At 52.5% G+C, this 17,531-nt stretch overlaps 1 protein-coding gene across 6 annotated transcripts in view; it reads right to left on the reverse strand.

Moving 5' to 3' along the window:
• LOC144114141 (E3 ubiquitin-protein ligase MARCHF8-like) overlaps positions 1–17,531 on the reverse strand; it is a 155,869-nt gene that overhangs the window by 19,659 nt on the left and 118,679 nt on the right. Inside the window, exon 1 of one of the 6 annotated variants that reach the window (XM_077647658.1) lies at positions 10,787–10,935. The exons of the other annotated variants lie outside the window; for them this stretch is intronic. The gene's annotated coding sequence lies outside the window, so the exon portion shown is untranslated. Of the gene's footprint in view, positions 1–10,786; positions 10,936–17,531 lie in introns of those variants that run through there. 6 annotated transcript variants of the gene reach the window in all.

Raw genomic sequence — 17,531 nt, forward strand, 5'->3', positions numbered from 1 at the left:
GTGAAGCGTATGGGACACGACGGGGGCCCTCTGGCACTTCACTAGGCTGATCCGGGTCTCGGCCGTAGAGAAGAAAGAATGGCGATTCGCCCGTGCTCTCGTGTGCTGCGGAATTGTAGGCAAACATTGCATACGGGAGCCACAAGTCCCAGTCCCGCTGGTCGCGCGAAACAAAATGCGACAGGAACCCGGCCACGGTTTGGTTCAGTCGCTCCACCGCGCCGTTGCAAGCCGGATGGTACGGTGTTGTCTGCTTCTTAGCGATCTTAAGCAGCTCGCAAACTCTCCTCATTAGCTGCGACACGAAGTTCGTTCCCCGATCTGTCAAGAGTTGCCTCGGGGGTCCATGTCGGAGCACGATCTGTTCGACAAATGCTCTTGCAACCGTGTCTGCCTTCTGATCTGGGAGTGCTACCGCTTCCGCGTATTTTGAAAGGTGGTCGACAAATACTAAAATGTACTTGTTTCCGGAAGTGGTCGTGGGCAATGGGCCCATTATGTCCATACCTGTCCGCTCGAAGGGAGCCGAAACCTCAGGGAACGGCTGAATTGGAGCTGGTCTTCGTCCCTTGGGTGTTTTTTCTTTCGAGACAGGAATGACACTTCGCACAGTAGTCTCTAACATCCTGTCGCATGCCACTCCAAAAGTACAAACGCTCCACACGCCTGCGTGTCTTCGCTACGCCAAAATGACCGGCGCATGGCGCATCGTGAAACGCGCGAGCGCGAAGAACCCTTTCTGTCCACGACCGAGGTATGACGACTCTCTCCCAAGCGGTTTTCTCTGGTCTCCCTTTCCTGGTTGGCCTCGTGCGCCGACACAGGGTGCCGTCTTTGTCAATGAAATAACCTAGCTGTTCGGGATGAGACGGTGCGCCCTCTAAGCTTTCGATTATTCGCTTCAGGTCAGGATCTTTGCACTGCTCTGTGCGTAATTCGGCGGGGTCGACTACGGGGACAAACTCTTCTATAGCTGCCACGGCAGCTGTGCGGCTGAGTGCATCAGCGTTCAGATGTGTCTTTCCTGACTTGTGCTCAACTTCAAAGCAGTATTCCTGCAGGTGTAGATTCCATCTAGCGAGTCGCGAGCTAGGGTCCCTGACACTCATCACCCATTTCAGAGGATGGCAGTCTGTGACTAGCTTGAATTTGCGGCCGTAAAGGTAGCATCTGAAGTGCTTTACTGCCCAGACAACGGCGAGGCACTCCCTTTCCGTAGCTCCGTACTTTTGCTCTGTGGGGCTCAACTGTCGGCTAGCAAAAGCAACGGGATGTTCTTTGCCCTCGATAACCTGAGATAGCACGGCACCAACTGCGAACTTTGACGCATCTGTGGCCATAACGAAGGGCAAACTAAAATCCGGGTGGCGTAACAGCGGTGCACTCATTAGCTTCCTTTTCAGGGCCCCAAAAGCATTCTCCGCGTTTTCGTCCCAACGAAAGGCGACATTTTTGGCTGTTAAGGCGGTGAGCGGCTTAGCGAGCTTGGCGAACTCCTCTATGTGCCTTCGGTAGTAACCGATCAGGCCGAGAAACTGCCGGACCTGGCGGACGCTAGTCGGGGATGGAAAATCCGAGACACACCTTAGTTTCTCAGGGTCCGGTCGCACGCCGTCAGCTGAAACAACGTGCCCGAGGTATTTCACCTCGTTTTTGAGGAATTGGCACTTAGAGGGCTTCAGTTTGAGACCCGCTGCTCTTAGTCGCACCAAAACCTGCTCAATATCGCGCAAATGGTTATCAAAACTGCCACTGTATATGATAATGTCATCCATATACACGAAGCACAGCCTCCCCAGAAGACCTGCCAGGATAACATCAGCGGTTCTCTGCCAGACAGCAGGGCTGTTGGCCAGACCCATCGGCATTCTTTTCCATTCATAGTGCCCTGAGGGCGTGTTGAATGCCGTTTTCTCGGCATCTGCCGGATCCATTGCTATCTGCCAGAATCCCGCCGCCATGTCCACTACCGTGAAGTACCTGGCAGAGCCCAGCTGAGAAAGCGTCTCCTGTATATTGGGGATGGGGTATGGATCGATGCGAGTTACGGCATTTAGTTTGCGGTAGTCCACTACCAATCGATACGAGCCATCTGGCTTTTCCACCAATAGTGCTGGTGCTCCCCAGGGTGACTTTGAGTGTTCGACAATGCCGCGATCAATCAGGTCCTGCACCTGCCGCTCCATCTCCTCACGTTGGGAGTAAGGAATCCTGTACGCACGCTGGTAAACGGGCGATGAAGTGCCGGTTTCTATCCTGTGCTTTATAACGCCACAGCAGCCCAAATCCAGGTTGGACGCGGCGAATACCTCCGAGTAGTCGTTCAGCAAACCAGCCAGAGCCTCCCTCTCCCTGGATTTTACGTGAGAAAGATCGAACGACACCTTTGGAGCAGCCGAAGGACTAGCATGCTCTACAGTTGCGAGTACCGTATCGGTGGGCTCACGTTGCTCTATCGCAGAGGTGAAGAAAGCCAATGTTTTGTTCTTGGGAAGGCTCAGTGGCTGCTGGCTACAGTTAACCACCCGTAGGGGCACTCTGTGGGCGTCATTAACTGTCACGAGGCACGCGGCTGCCTTCAGGCCATTGCTGAGAGAGTCGACCGGCTCAAGCACTCCCACGGCGCCGCTCTCTACATCTGAAGGCACAAACGCGTACAAAATGTGCTCCGACCAAGGAAGGACGACCGCCTCCTCGACCAGCCGGACGGCAACCCGCGAATATACCTTCTCCAATGATCCCACTGTTTGACGGGTGTCAATATCGGTAATGCGAATCTCAGCCCCTCTCCTGTTCAAAAACGGAACTTTTGAGCCGCCCGCATTAACCTCTTCCTCAGAGAATGAGACTACTACCTTCCCTTTTCTCAAAAAATCCTGCCCTAATATACCTGACACTCCGTTTGGCAGAGACACCGTGTCCGGGCATACGTAGCAGGGGTGCTCCAATGCAATTCCGCCGAGAGAGAAGTGTAACCGGTAGAGTCCACTTATGCCAAGAGGATCCCCCGTTATGCCTACAAATTTGGTTGCCATACCACCAGACGCTTCCAACACCTCGCGGTCCCCCTTCCTTCGAAGCGTGTTAAAACTGCTCTCCTTAAGCAATGTCACCTTTGACCCCGTATCTATCAACAATTCCATACAACAACCATTTAACTTGCAACGCACAACAGGGCATGCCTCGTCGGCCACACAAACTACCACCACCTCATCATCTACTGCTCCCTCCCCACGCTCCTCAGGCTGGGGAGGACTAACTAGTTTTTTGACTCGGTATCTGGAGCCCCGCTGTAGGCTTGCTTAGGGCGTGTCTCGCCTGCTTCTCTTTGTGGCTCCCCACGGCGCACGTTTTGGCAGAACCTGGCGATGTGTCCGCGACCCTGGCAAGCGAAGCATACGATTTCTTCAAAATCTCGCATACCGCGCCTGTAGCTTTGTGGCGGTCTCCGGTTTCCAGCGAATGGGCGCTGTTGAGCGCGCGCTTCAACCTGGCATTGTACCTGCTGAGATAGCAGCTGTTCTAAGCGATCTAACCGCTCTGTCAAGAGAGCAACCTCAGGGTTGAGCACCGCTCTCTCTATGACGCGTACTCTCGCTGCGGCTGTCGTTAACGCCTCATTTTGTTCCTCATCCAATGCGGCCTCCACGGCTTGGTCGAAATTGCTCGGCTTGCGCGAGAGCACGAACCGGCGCACGGGGTCTTGCAGACCAGCCACGAACAAAGCGGTCATTTCCTCTTTAAGTATATCCTCCGCGTATTTCTTCTTAAGCTGGTCTCCTTCCTCCTCCCTGCTTAACGTATCGCGCGCTAATCGCTGAAGCCGCGACGCAAACGTTCGCACGTCCTCCCCTACCATCTGTCCGGCGTCACGGAACCTTTGTACTCGCACGTGACGTGGTTCAGTGTCAAAATGCTCAAACGCGAGCTTCTTAAATTCCGCAAATGATTTTGTGGATTTTACTTTTTCGTCTCGCCATGCAAAATCATGAGCAGCTCCTGCCATCTTACACCTCGCCATTCCCAGCATTTGAGCATCGGACCATCCCCCCATTTTCCCAATCTCTTCTAGCATGGAAAAGAAATCGCAGATTGGAACCCCTGTCTTATCTCCCGTAAACGTCGGAATGACGCTTCCTAATGCCAGCATGCTTTCTCCGAGCGACGGCTGTGGAGTGGGAGCTCCCTCAGATACAGTCATTTTTTTTTTTCAAGCCCTCCAGTGCCTCAAGCCTCTCAAATGGGGGTAAAAGTCCCACAATCAGTCCCGTGATTCCCTTTTGATTACAATTTTGAAGTCATGAATGTCACAGCATTCAGAGGACATTTGCTTTTGAGACCCCACTTCTGACACCAGTGTGATGACCCCCATAATGCGCAGGTCCACACGGGACGGAGAGGCAAAGAGACACCGTATGGCTCAGTTTAAACAAACAGGTATATTCAATAATTACACATGATGAAGATTATACATCAGAGGCTGGGGCGTCCGAGCTTACGTGCCGACGACTTCATGGGGGCGATGGAGTGGCTCCGGAGTTGGGCTCGAGCGGTTGCTGGCAGAAGCTGCACGCCGACGGGCTTCGGCGCTGAAGGCCCTCTTGGCGAACGATGTCGTCCTGAGCGTGCTTGCAGTAGAATTTCAATAGTCGTCCGTTTCTTCGAGGATGGTTCACAAACCCTTCCTCCAGTGTCGCCCGGCCCGGAAGATGAACAGGAGGCGAGCTTGTAGATGATGACAGCAGAGCACAATTTTACACCATACATATACAGAGAGCCAAACTGGAAAAAGCAGAACTGAATCTACAAAAGAACAAACTTTGCACCACTTCACTCATCGACCGGGCAGGCCAGTGCCTAAGCAGCATCACATCACATGCCAAGCATGGAGCCCCAGCTCAGACTGAACTGCATCCGTTTACATGCGCTTTTAAGCACTTGATTAACAAAGGACTAAGGGCGGTCATTTCCAGTGGCCCGCCCAAAGCATCAATTCTCCAATCCAAAATAACATGCGAGATGGGGACCACCCCTTGGGCTGGGCTTAGCCTCGACCCCAGAGTCTGTTAACAATACAAACTAAATAAACAACAAAAACGCCACCACTCTCTCTCAAGTGAGAGTATACACAGGCTCTCTCTTCGGAGCTAATTCACTAGCGCCTGTCTTTCCACATTCTTGGCGAGTACTGCCTGTCCGCCATGACAGGTGTCCGTCGCGGCCCTTCTGGGAAGCTGTGGGTGCCTTCCCGGCGATAGCCCACGACAAAGGGGGGGAGGGAAAGAATGTCGTCTTCGCGGTTTCGCATAGCGTCGGCTGTGGTACGGCGCGCTCTGGCCCGCTGACAGCTCCCCTGTCCTGGAATGCAACCGGAAATTGGGGAGGACAAAGCCTGTTTCCCCGGGGCGGCGGCGGGACCGGTTTTTCCGGTCGTCACTCAAAGAGCATGGCTGGGCAATTGATGATGCCGCTGTCACGGTTCCCCGTCTACGCCGCGCCGTCGAACGTGGATCCTCGTATCACACACGGAATGTCACAGATACCTGGACACTCTATGGGCAACCACCCAGCAGATCACACAGATGATCGGGCGCAACACTAGGAGGAGGAAGTGGATGAGCGAAGAAGGCACACTCCATCTCGTTCAAGCGCTTACCGTCAGTAGGATAGCTTACACAGGCTAAATAAAATGGAGCAAAACCAGGCGGAGAGCATCCTGAGATGCGCACACAAAACAGCGATCGAGCTACCTCTCCACACCGCTGACGAGTGGCTAGAATGCTTAGAATATACCAACACCTCCGACGAGATAAAGGTAGCCCTGCTAGCATTTCAGGAGGCCCGACTTCAAAACACCAAAACTGCGCGCACCATCCTAGCGAACCGGCTCAACTGCGGACCAAAAATAATGGCTGGGAGGTCTTCCCTCACTCATCAGGAGCAGAAGCAGGGTGGCCCCATTCCCCAAACACATGCATAAGGAAGCTAACGGGGGAAGACGTGAAGCCAGAGTGGCACGACTAAGAAGGCACCTTAAAAACGACCCGGCTGAACTGTAGAAGAACGGCAGATGGGGCGAGTTGGAAATGCTCCATAATGTTAAAACAGCGCTAAGCAACAAGGACGAAGAAAGAAGGGAACACACACAAAGGCGCTTTGTGTGTGTTCCCTTCTTTCTTCGTCCTTGTTGCTTAGCGCTGTTTTAACATTATGGACCCGGATGAGATCTGCGTGGACGCCTCTGTCTATTCGGAAAACGACAAGACAGTGGTGGTGGTTCTTGACCACCTAAACCAGCCGATAGCCTGCGCACCTTTAGCAGCTGCAACGCTCACCCGGCAGAAACAGCAGCTATCGCCCTCGCCGTCACCCATTGGGAAGCGACCGGAAGATTCTTATCCGTACCAGACTTTACGAAAGCCTGCCGAGACTTTAAAAACGGCAGAATCCCGAAAGTGGCCGCAGCCCTGCTCTTTAGAGTTGGGGTACTTCCCTCCGCTTTATCAAAAGCATCAAGTCATCTGGACTCCTGGACAGAGAGGGAAAGGGACTCCTGGACAGAGAGGGAAAGGGACTCCTGGACAGAGAGGGAAAGGGACTCCTGGAGAGAGGGACAGATAGGGCCAAGAGGGAAACGAGGCGGCCAACGGTCTAGCTAGAGCACTAGCCAACCAAACTGACCACATTCCCCGTCCCACAGCCCTCATCCCCAAACTATGGAGACCGCCTAGAAACCCTCACACTAAACAGGAGGATACCCTCCTCATATAAAAACCTCCTCATGGAAGAGGCCATGTTTTGGCGACGGATTTCATGTCCCAACCTATAATCATACAATTGATTTTTCCCTAACCAATACCCAGTACATGCCGCTGGTGCGGCAACCTCCCAACACTCTTCCACATCTCATGGGGCTGGAGTCAGCACTGTCCAGCAATGATCCGAAGGATCAGCGCAAGCTCATTGACTGAGTGATCAAGGCGGCAGCGGCAGCCACCGGCGTTCTGAAATAAGAATGCTAACTACCGGCTCGTCAAGCGCTCTCTTTTGCTCAATGAATGTTTTCAATCAATCAATCAATCAATCAATCAATCAATCAATCAATCAATCAATCAATCGGTCGGTCGGTCGGTCGGGGAGCCAGACTAAACGTGCTGTTTCCGGGCGATATCTGGGAGAGAAGGCTGGGACCAGCGGTGGTGATTGCTGTTCTCGTGGGCGTTTTTCTTCCCACTAAACAAATAAACGTTCCCGTCACGTGCACTCGAATAGTAGCTGCACGTAGTACCATCCCCTCTTCGTCATGGCGAGCCTGCAGGCGCGCCGTCGTGAAAGCATGCTAAAATAATGCCCGCGGATAATACGACCGCTAAACGCAAGCTGTTTTTAACTGACCCTGAAATTCTTCGTACGTCAGGCGAGAAGAAACAATAAAATAAGAGTGACGCACCAGCACAAGTGCACCGTCATCTGCAGCTTTCAAGCAGCGCAGGTGCGCGCTAACGGTCCTCCGTATAGCAGGATGTTCAAAACAGCGAGGGCCACCGGCTGGCTCACAGGCGAGCATACAAACATCCGCATGCGCACGCTGCCGGCGCCGTTATACTATATCCAGTTTCGAGGCTTCCACACAGGAAGCAGCGCTGGAACGCAGTTTGACCGAGGACAAAACGAGGGACGCGCAGTCGGTACACGCGCCGTCAAAGACCGAATTGTAAAAATCGGCCGCAGATAGCAGACCAGCACGTGTTCTAGTAAGGAGGAAAGGCGTAACTCTTCTCTGGTATGAACGAACGACGCAGCCATGTTTTGACGCGGTCTCTGTCATAGCGCGGCCTATAGCCAGCGTCTCAGTCCGAATCTGCTCTCTCCTCGTCCGTGTGCGAGACAAGTTGGCGGCCCCTTCTGGTACGCCCGGCGTTCTGCACGAGACCTCGGTTGGGGGCGACGGTCAATTTCACGCCTCGGCCGAAGCAAGGCGGTCTGGCGTGAGACGGAAACGCGCTGAACTTCGTCGCGCACACGTCGTGCACGCCCACCACCCCGAATGTGCAGCCCCGAGGGCGAGACGGGGCTCCCTCGAAAGGGAACGCCGGGCTTTTCGCGCGAAATTGATGATAGAATTCTACACGAAAACGTTGCAGCTCAGTTGCAGCAGAGAAATTCCGAGCAGCTTTAGATGAAACTGTTCGAGAAGCTCCCGAATGGACCGCAAAGTTTCTCGTTGACTACTTTCGACACTCGGCTGATGTGGGAATGTAGCGTGATTAATTACACCACATCGGGTGCTTTACCAACAAGAGCGCCGTGCTTGTAAGAGAGAATTTCCCAATTTTTATTTTCGGCGTCTACTTATCAGCAGCAGCTATAACTGTGCGGAACTATATGGGCCTATCCATTTAGCATGCTTTGATTTTTTTTCTTCCGTTTCCAAGGGCTACAACCATACGCTTTTATAGTAACGACCACCGCTGTCTTGAAGAGCTCAATATGTTGACCTCTGCAAAGTTAGATCAGATGAAGCTGCGGTGCCGAGGGCTTGACACGTAAAGAATGCTGGCTGTACTTATTGCCTCAAAGTGAAGGACCAAATCCACGAGGCGAAACGCCAAATAAAGCCAAGCCCGCGTTTCAGGTTCAATGTATCGAAGGAACAAATCTCGGCTTCCAGCGGCAATAAACAGAAAGAGGACAAGAAGCCCACTCTCAGTCCGTCGAGATAAATTTCATTAAAAAAAAAACACACTGTTCATCCTCTCCTGATATTTTATTAATGCATCTGTCAACATATATTTCTCCCTTTCCAGCGTACTCCTCTGTTTTATTTCAATGACTTTAATTCGGCTCACTCGTGTGGATCTTCGAGAACGAGTTAAAGTTTCATCTCTGGATTTAATACCCGATAAATGGCTGTCGGCACTAGAACGCATAGTTAGCAAGAGCAAAATACAAAGAACAAAGAACAAAGAAAGCATGAAACGCGCACACAGACAAAGCAGCTGTGTGCCGTCCCACTAAAATAGCAAAGGACAATGGGAAGCGTGCCGTCGGATAATGCGGACGAGTAATGAATGGTACCGGGAAAAACAAGCGGCCCGGCAATAAAAAAAAAAAGCAGTCACACTGTGGCTCGCTTCTTGCGAGCAACGAGCCATGGCAAGCGCCAGCATCTGTTCAGCATGGAACCTCTCTTCCGCTGCAACACCTAAATAGAGCCGACCTTCATTCGAGCAACTGTTTATATCACGTATCTAAGAACTAGGGGGAACGAAAACCGGCGCCGAAATAAAACAAAAGATGAGAAGACATTGGCGAAAAAAAGAAGCGTTTTATGAAGGAAAAGGAAGGAATACAGATCAAATTGGCGTTCTTTTCCCTAAACAACAACACTGTGCAAAAAAAAAAAACGTGCATCGTTCGAAGAGAAACGAGAAAGCTAGGTAATCCTTCGTTCATCCTTCAAGACAGTCCAGAAGGCACGCCTCCACATGAAAGCATCCGGAGCCTTTCCGCAAGAGAATTCCAACAGGCAGAGGCGAACTTTCTTGCAGTCTGCCATTTCGTGCCATGGTTAGTAATAAATGCAGGAGCTTGAACGACCAGATGTGTGCACTGCGGAATAGACAAGTCTCAAAAATTTGTATGAGGTACTGATACGAAAATCTTCTACAAACTGTAGGGCATTCTCGTCACCTGGCAAGGACTGGACGACGTCAGGGATGGGGCGTGGCTTGGCTCGATCAGCTCCTGGACTTTGGAACGATCGCCACGGGAGCACTTCTAAACAGATCCAGAGCAGAGCTCTTCAAATCAAGGCTTCAATGATGGAGACGCGCAGGACAGTCTTTAAAACAGCGCGAGCCATTTGGGTGCCCCTGCCACCAGTTTTCAGCCCTTGACGGCGGCGTAAGCCCTACGCAGGATCCTGTGGGATTTGTGTACTGTGCGTACAATTAATTTCGTTCTTGAATTTTTTTATTCCAGAAAATATATATACCCAACTGCACATGTGATGTCTGGCGTCGAGTACAACGCAGTTTATAGAATAAAAAGAACGGCCTATGGTTAGATTAAGAGTAAGCTCGTAGCACGCTTCGTCATTCGTACCGCGGCTGAACAAAGCAATAAACAAGTGCAAGAAATTACGCGCTAGGCCTGAGCAGTGGCCTTCACAATTTTGCAACAGCGTTAGCACGCACTACACGACTAACTGCAGCATCACTGAAGCTCCGTCTACCGCTGGATTATCCACTGAAGGTAGCAATAATATCTGAATCAAAGGGGACGAGCAGAGCGGCTGTCGCCTGTCAAGAGCAGATGTTCCAAAATGGACTCCAAAAAGCAAGTGAACCTAGAAGCAGATCAACGCACTCTCCAAGTTATACGGAGCAATTTCTACAAAAGCGAGCGCTATACTCAGCGTCATCAACAAACTGTGCGTTAGCGCCAACAAAGAAAGCACCGCAGTGGCCCCCTGCGTGCGGCTCCGCCTCTATGCAAACCGTCTATGGCCTTGTGCTGTCAACATTTAGCACTGTAACTTTTACGTTACTCCCTAGTACGGTGCATGCACCAGCGGGGCAACGGCGGTGCGGCTTGTCGTGCCTCCTGCGACGAACAGTGCCGGGCGAAGAAGAAAAAAAAACAAAAACCAAAACGCTTTCCAGTGATGGAAAAAAAAAGTTCACCCAGTGGAGAAAATAGCGCGACACGCCGCGGCTACAAACACCCTGCGGGCGCTGTTCTCGCGTGCTGGGCGCGTCCAGCCCTCTCGGGGAAAACTCACGCGGTGTCAGCGTCTCGGGCCGGATGTGGACATGCGGCACAGCTCCGGGCTGTGGCCGTGGCGTGCCTGCTGCGTAGCTCCAACGTTTACGCGCCGCTCTGCCCCGCGGCGCGCGACAGAGCGTGCGACGGGCGCGCCGCCACTCGCAAGGCACGCCAACGCCGCTTCACCGTCTGTTGGGTCTCGCACCCGACGCGCAAACAGACACACACACTCCTTCCCAAGGGCACCGGGGACGAGCGGCATGCTAGTCATGGGAAGGGATGTTGCGAGAGCGCACTTGCGCGCACATGCTGCGGATGCGCCAAGAGCGCGTACGAATAGCACATGAATCGCGCTGGGAAATCCCAGCGCCAAAGACCGGCAAGGCCCCTGTGCGGGGTCGATCGCTTCCGGTTATAGACCGGCTCGTGTCTTCCGGCCTGCAGAGAGCGCCTTCCGACCGCTCCGAGCCGTGTCTCTCGGCCCAGGAATGTGTCGCCAGACAGCCTCCGTGATGCTCGACGTGCGGAGTGACGCCGTCTCACGGCTGTGCCGCGCGTCGTTCCGCCTCCAAATCGCATCGACGCCAACCGATAAGCGAGAACCGGCGCGCCAGGCAATCGACGCGAGGGCGGCGGCGGCAGGTCCGAATCCAGCCTGTCGCCGAAATTGATCGATTTGGAAGGGGCGTCATGTGGTAAAGCGAAATTGTGTATCTTCGGTTCCAGTAAAAATATCCAACGCAATTCGATTGCGGGAAGGCGGGCGCGTCGAATGGGAATGTTTCGCACGTGCGCATGAGAATAAGTGTTCTCCGCCTTCCCCGCCCCCCTCCCGGTGCATGAACGTCATCAATTAGCAGCCACCCCGTGCTCGAGGCAGTGTAGCGGGAAAGTTCACTTTAGCTTCTCGCAAGGCGACGCGCTCAATGACTCCGCCTCTGCGTCAATGCATACTGGCCTCTTCACGTGTGGCACTCGCTTCGTATCTTCGGACGTCCCATTTCTTATTGCGAAAGTACTACTCCAGACTCACCAACCCTTTCTTGTCTTTTGTGAAGCAACGGAGTAACAGGGGTAAGCTCGGGCTAGTTCGGAGGAGCTTCGCGCAAGCTGCAACCAATGGTAGGAAGCATTCCCATCGGCGACGGTAACACTCGCGCGTTCTAGTCTCGAACTGTAGAAGTCGAGGCAGTAGAGAGTATGGTGCTATAGAAGTGCGACCCTCGGATAGCCCGGCTGGGTCTTCACGTGGCAGGCCGAAGTCCTAAGGTCCTGGGTCGAAGAATTGCTGCCGTGCGAGACGAGGTAGAGATAAGCCCGGAGGAAAACTCTACAGAACAGGTTTCTATGGATTTTCATTCAAAGAGATCCTAAATTACAAAGACAAGAAACAGACTATACTTAAGCTTCTTAATCCCAGAGTCACTGAAGCGGGGATTCAAAGCAGCTTGGTACTGTTCAATCACGGCAGTCACCCTGCCGCATCTTCAGGTGCCGCCCACATCGGGAGGCATTTTGAGCCATGTCACTCAGCTCTTCACTACCGTCGTGGCGATGCTTGCCTGCGAAACAACAACCGCTGAACAGCCCGCCGGGGCAAACGAGTCTCCCTGCGCTCCATCGCTATTGCATGCAGCGCAGCTTGGGCAAGTTAACTGCGGCGCCTGCTAATTCGAACCTTAGGGAAGAAGGGAGTTTCGCAAGCACGGTACCTTTCTCGTATACGTCTTCTCAATAATTTTCCCATGATGAACTAATTAGGCGCTGATGAAGCCTAGGAGCGGTTACGCGTAATGTGCCTCACACACCCGCCTGCTGACCCGGTCACCGCTATTTCTCGAATTCAGCCATCCTTGAGAGTGGCAAACGACTTTCCATGTTCAGTAAAGGTGATGACGATAGCCCCTGGCTTTGCTACCCTCCAAAAGTTGGCGACTCCATGTCCTCACGTCGACAGCCTGTGCTTCCGTTTACTGCACCTCATTACATGAAGGAGTCAGTTGCGGTGAAGACGGCGCAGTGCTGCCACGCAAAAGTGGCGGCATCTCAGCCATATTCAGTGCCGGAGGCACGGGTGAGTATGTTCACTCTTCGCACACGCTTTCATCGCAAGAAAAACACGCGACCAAGACCACCCGCATCGAACAGCAGTGAGAACAAGACTGAGGTCTCCCGAATGTATAACCTGTTTAAAGCGCAATTTGTGGTTCGTATAAAAGCTTCGTCTAGCTATCTCTGCCTAGGTCCGCATCTTTGTCTTCAATGTCACCTTCACCGCCGGTGCGTGACGTAGTGCACGCGTACGTCAAACGTCATCGATATTGAAGTCGCTCTCATTAGCTCGGCGAAAAGGGAATGCACGCGACAGGAACGCGATTGATCTCGGATCACGACCACCACCATGTACGATCATTCTGGTTTTATTGCCCACGCTTCAGGTCACCCGTTGTTCCGTATATGTCACTAGCTCCTCTTCGAAACATCCATCCAACAAATGCTGACAGTCTGTGGCCAAACGCCGCTTCAGGTAATTAGGCACATTAAGGGCACACTTTACGAATGTGGTAGTACCGTGTCTAGGCTAGCTAGTGTATACTTCTGAACATGATAAAGAAACAGCGCGTTGGTACAGGCCATAAGAAGGGGCACACGCCCAGTGGTATTTTTTCCAGCGCACTGGAAGCTTAACAAGGCGCAATGAGGGAAACGCGCACAGCGAAGGCTGAGTGCACCGTCATGCCAACGCGGAAGCGGTGCGCTTGACACAACTTCGTTTCTCAAAGTAACGCATACGGACAGAAACCATGGATACGCGGCATGACATGCAAGAGAAGTAATTGCAGACTTAAATGAGAAGAAAGAAGGCAAAAGTTTAGAAAGGGTTATGCCAGCAAGGAAAGAAGACAAGACGATACATGAGAAAACACCAGCTGAGAAGAGTTCGTGAGCGGAGGCTTACTGCTGGTTGTTCGCTGCAGGGACGGTGCTATGAGCTTTGAGCGCGCGTTGGTCTCTTCGGGACCGCAGAGTCACGGCGACTGAGGAGAGCAGTTCTTCGCGAGCCGATCGCTTTCCTCCGCTGACTCCCGTACAGCACGTCTGCGCGCAGTGACTTGCCCAAAAGCTCTCCAGCTAGCAATTTCTTTTGCGCCGAGTCACTTTTCCCGCATCTGGGTTTGACTTCACTGGCTTCCCCAGCCGTCGGGAACCTGTCCGCCTGCACCGCGTACAGCAGACGCTCCCCGCGGGCTTTGTTTTCGGGATAACTACGGCAGTGTCGCCCATCCGTCAACAACCAGCGGAAAGCCGTTCCCCGCAAACCTGGAGACGGGCACGAACTTTGCAACCGCTTGTCGGGATCGACGAGCTCATTAAGTGGTACCAGGCCTCCGAAACTTTTTTTTCCTCGGTGGGAGGTGGGGTGCACGCGCGTGTGAGGGGGCCAATGGCAGGCAGAAACTGCATGGGCAGGCGACCGTCCGGAGCCGGAGAGTTCAGAGAAAAACATCACGGAACAATCGGTGAGCTCTCGCGCACCCTCGACTGAGTTTTCACTTTCCACAGGCTTACGACTACCGGTAGGACGACGACTGGATACACGCCGCAAAACTTACTTGACCCGATACAAATGGCGCTGTCAAAAGCTCCCCGACCTTTTCGCCTTTTCCTGGAGCAAAGAGTGGCAACTGCGCAGCACTGCCCCACAGCAGCCGGCCGCCGAAGTTTTCCGTTCCGACATGCTACAGCACCCGCAACGTTCACCTGCTGCTAGAAATACTTCAATACATCAAACAGCTTTCATTGTAAAACATTTTTGTTTCCCATGGCGACATCCAGGCTGCTTGTTTCGGGAGCAAAACCAGAGAAGAAGCGAAAGTCGCCAGAGAGTTCCGGTGCTCTGCTTTGTGCGCGACGAGTCGCTCGATTCGGCCGCGCACTGACGGGGAGAGTGACACGGCACGAGGAATGCGTTTGCAGGCGCCGGCGCAGGGCGGCACCAGGAGTAAAGGCTAAAACGCGGAGCCGGGGTGGCTGCAGCCGCTCGATCGCTCCAGGGGGCTCAGGAAGTGTCGGCGCTGACGCGGGACGAGCGGGCGCAGAAGAGCCGGCTTGTCTCAGCACGTAGCGATCGACGCGCACATCGGCACGTAAAAATTAAATCGAAAGAACTGACAGAGTGCAATGCTTCTTGGTGCTGCTGTCAGAAAACATATCGCTTGCACAGTTTTTTTTTTCCTGTACGAATGAATTAACAGTGCTGTTGTCGCAGGAGAGGGGAGGGACGCTGGTGCTGATCCTTCCTTTTGTGCCTTTCATGCACAGTACTTTGTTGTTAATTTTCATAATCATCATTATCATTCAAAACCCTTTTACTTCAAGTCCGTGCATTATTTGAAATAATTCTGAACACTGAAATGAACCGACTGAAAATGAGGCTGGAAGCATGGAAATTAGGCAGGGAAAAAAGAGCATACTTTTCTTACAGTGCCTGTAGTATTGAAAATGCCCCGGTAGCTATAACTCTGCACTTGTCGCCGTGTTTAGACAATGCTTTGCAAGTACCAGAAAACGTGCGTGGGGCGAACAACGTTACCTTTTGCGAGACATATGTGTATCCCCGTTCGATGAACTGCGCCTCGAAGTGGCGTTCGCAAACGACTGTAGGCGCGGTAGGGAGCTTCTAAGTCAGGATCCCGCGAAACAGGAAACAGCAGAACTTCCGGTCTCTTGCTCGCAGATTTGTGGCCAGACTTACAGTCGGGCGCAAAGCAAGTGGCATCTTTTGTTATTATTTACATGGATATGTTAGGCGAGGTTTGTGCCGCCTACTCCTTTTGACATAAGGGAGGAAATCACACGAGAACTGACTACATAATACTCAACAAAACACAGCTAGAACGCACAATACACAACACAGAGAACACAACGCACAAGCCAGAAATTCCAAAAATAAACGAAAAGTGGCCAGTTTTCGCTGCTGCATGCACAATACTTGCCTGTGCACCACAGCAGAGGACGTAGCTGCGGTGTCGTTTGTCCATTTTCGCGCCGAAAAAAGCGCAAAAAAGAAAGTTTTCAGCCAAGATTACTGAATGCAATCGCTACAATTGGCACGCGACCCCTCCCTCCATTGAGAGCCGGACAGAGAACAGCCGCGCCATTTGTATCATCGCTGTGTGCCGTGCCGGTCGGCACCTACCTATGTGGACACCGTAGCATCGGGAATTCAATAGCATTCGTGGACAACGACAATTAGTAAACGCCCGCGTCCCGAGCTCCCTTCAGCCGTGGCAGAAGCGCAGCGGAAACTACGCGACCGTCGAAACGCAGAACCAAAGGCTCCGCAGAGGCTGAATCTATCTATAGACATTAATTGACGACGGTCTGCGAAGAGTGAATGGCGAGCGTACGTCGATGCTTACTGCGATTCTCAGGCACATTTAAATGACGATCTCGTTGCTGCTGGTGTATGCGCCAAAACTAAAAAAGAAAATAAAAGATAAAAATGAGGATATTGATAATTCACAATCCTGCATTTTCTTTTTTCTCTGTGGGTGCGTCAGACATCGTTGCACAGGTGAGATGTCTGAACATGTGCTCGTAAACGCGCTGTGGGGTCAGACTATTTAGGAGGTTTGCCGAGTTTGATCTGGCTCAGAGTATATGAGAGATTTACGTGGATACAAGGTCGGCGAACCGGCCACGAAGGCTGTGCCCTGATAAATTGTGAACAGTTGAGAAACACGTCACGCACCACTGAAGGACGGCGCGTATGTCTTCTCTTCAAGACAGCGCCGTTTTCAGGCGAAGTTGAAGCAACGAGTCCAAGTGCCGAGCTTTGAGAAGGGTTTTTATTCCATATCATCGAAAAAAAAAAAAGCGAACGATCCAAAGCCGTAGGTTTGACTTTGATGTCCCGTGTGGCGAGGAGCAACGCAAGAGTGAATACAGTCGGTGTCATTTCTGTGAGCTTAATGCCAGTATTCATTTTGCCACACACTGCTCGTCGTTGCAGTGGGCTGTTTACGCTACTGATCTTGAACACGCGGCAGCAGCTCTGTCTTCCGCGTATCGACATGGTGAAATTCATCACTGCCCGCAAGGCTGCCAGACAGCACCCAGCGAATCAAGGCACACACAACACGGTTTTTTCCCACTAAAGCGCAACGTCGCGGTGTAAGGCGAGACGTCGCGCCAGAACTGAAACTATATGCAGAAGGTGATTCTCTACTTTACATTCAATCTTCCCTGGGAGTCCTCACTCCTGGCGCAGTGGTGCAGCGGTTAAGCGATGCGCCACTGCCCTGCGATGACAGGTGCTGCCACCGGTGGGCCCTGTGCGACCCAGGTTGCTCATCCCGAGCGACCAATCATTAACTGTCACGGTGGGCAGCTTGCTCACTATCCGGTGGGCAGGTTGTGATGACGCCGGAAGGTCACGTGACCTAGGTGGCTCACCTGCCTCTTAGGTTACTCTCTGGGCACCACCTGTCAGAGCCATGCTCGTGATTTTTTTTTTTTTTTGCTCACTACGCCAACATCGGATTTTCTGGAGAACGGGACCCTTAACGCTATCGCGTTAATAACCAATATTATCGAACTTTCAGTCAGCTAATTAGCATCTGCAACATGGACGGGCGGAGGGAGCGCGATGGTTTTTACAGCTGCCACCCGTGCTAATAGCTCAGACACGTGTCGCAAAAGTAAGCAGCTGGCATTCTATCTCGAGGTGCACTCAAGTATTCTGGCTTTGGCGTTTG

Source organism: Amblyomma americanum, chromosome 1, assembly GCF_052857255.1.
Source record: "Amblyomma americanum isolate KBUSLIRL-KWMA chromosome 1, ASM5285725v1, whole genome shotgun sequence".
Taxonomy (NCBI): Eukaryota; Metazoa; Arthropoda; class Arachnida; order Ixodida; family Ixodidae; genus Amblyomma; species Amblyomma americanum.